The following is a 1875-nucleotide window of genomic DNA, read 5'->3' as shown; positions in this document are numbered from 1 at the left end:
TGAGGTTGGAAGCTATTCTCTCATAAATCTTAACTAGCACGGAGCTCTCACTTCCCGTGTACATCCAACAGAGTTACTCAGCATGCAACATAGTAACATTATGCTAATGTAGTTAAGCTTAAATAATCTCCATCTAGCAAGGAATCCAGGGTGCAATAAAACCTCCCATGAACAAGTCAAATAAGATGTGAAGTAACTTCAGGTAAATAACAAGCTTGCAGTAGGGGCCTAGACACCACAATGCTTTGCTAAAATGAAGAAGCTGCATCATAAAATAACCTCCATGCCCGGGTATGTGCAGCTTTCCCCTCAAGAGAGAGAACTTGAAGTGGGCATCTGGAAACCCAATGGGTCAGGCAGAGTTTGTGTCTTGTTCTAACTGGAGCTGGTTCTCCTGCAGTTTCATGTACTGGTAGCGTCCAGTCTCTGACTCTAGAGGGATGGTCTAGAACAGATACTAAGTACACACTCTGGTGTATCTTCATCAACGTTACTATCATGTAAAAAGACGTCATGGGCAACTTCCCAGGACCGCAGGAAAGTCACCTGGAGTCTAAGCTGGAATATGGTTCAAACTCTTCTGCAATAACGTCCTAAGAGGTTTACACTGTGGTTTATCAAAGCACGCAGCTATCAACCTCCGTGAGCAACTAGGAAGTGCTTCCACCACAAGCACAGATTGTAAGCTAAACTGATATCCATTTCCAGACTAAATTCTCTAAGGAAGGCCTATGGCTCTTTTAGGGGCTGCCCCTCCCACCTCTTGTAAAGCAAACTCCACTACACCACACACACACACACACACACACACACACACACACACACAATGCTCCCCAGGCTTGACCATAGAATTGCTTAAGAAGAAGCATGTCACTTTGGGCTTAGGGACTGCAGGCTTCCCATTAGGTGTCCTACTGGTTTTTTAACACGCATATGATTAATGCTGGTACTCAGGAAAGAAAGCTACTCTGACCTTGAGAGTGTGCGCTAAATAAATTACCTCAGAACGAAAGTGATGAGATCTCAGAGCAGCATCTGGGGAGAAAAGAGGGAAAAGGAGACTTCATTAACTCCTTGTTCTCAGCCTGCAGAGTTACTGATCACTTACCTGGATTCGGGAAAAGCACCTTCTAGGTGTCTCTCTCCAATTCGGTGGGCATATTGGGGCGGGGCGGAGAGAGTATTGGACCATCTGTCTCTAAGGTGATTTCTCTGCAAGAAGTTCCAGCAAAGTTGGGCGGGGGGAAGCCCAAATCATCACGCCTTACTTTTTTATCCATAAGCTCCAACAAAGGTTGGGTAAAGATAAGAGTGCCTCAGCTACAAAGATAAGAGGACTCCGCTACAATTACCTCCTGGGCTCTAGCAAACTGACCCTAAGAGTCTGATCCTCCCTTCCAGGAGCTCCACATCTCCGTGGTTATCCAAACCTGGTGACCAGAGGATGGAAGTGAGGGCAAAGGGCCAGGTTGCGTTAAATAAATAAATGCACGTAGCTTGAGGAGTGGGCACTGAGGGGGTAGGAGAGGCAGAGGAGGCTTGAACCTCGCTTCTGCCCAGAAGAACCCCGGCGGCGGCGCGTCTCACCTCTGCTTCTGGAACGACCCGAAAAGACCGATTTCATCGGATGTCTCCCTTTCTGGAGCTTGCGGTGCCAGCAGCAGAAGAAGATGATGGTGGCGATGGTGCCCAGCAGGAGCAACAAGAGGAAGAGAGCACATTGGATGCTGTAGGGTCTCAGCAGAACGAGGAAAGCGGCGGCGATCATGGTGCGGGCGAGGCGGGGGGCCGTGCGGCGCGGGGCTGAGGCTGCAGAGCGCGCTGGGCGCGGGGCGCGGGACGCGGGACGCGGGGCGGGCGCGGCGGCCACGGGCG

Source organism: Grammomys surdaster, unplaced genomic scaffold (genome assembly GCF_004785775.1).
Source record: "Grammomys surdaster isolate TR1022 unplaced genomic scaffold, NIH_TR_1.0 255, whole genome shotgun sequence".
Taxonomy (NCBI): Eukaryota; Metazoa; Chordata; class Mammalia; order Rodentia; family Muridae; genus Grammomys; species Grammomys surdaster.
The sequence above is the reverse complement of the archived record's forward strand: the minus strand, read 5'-3'. Positions refer to the sequence as shown.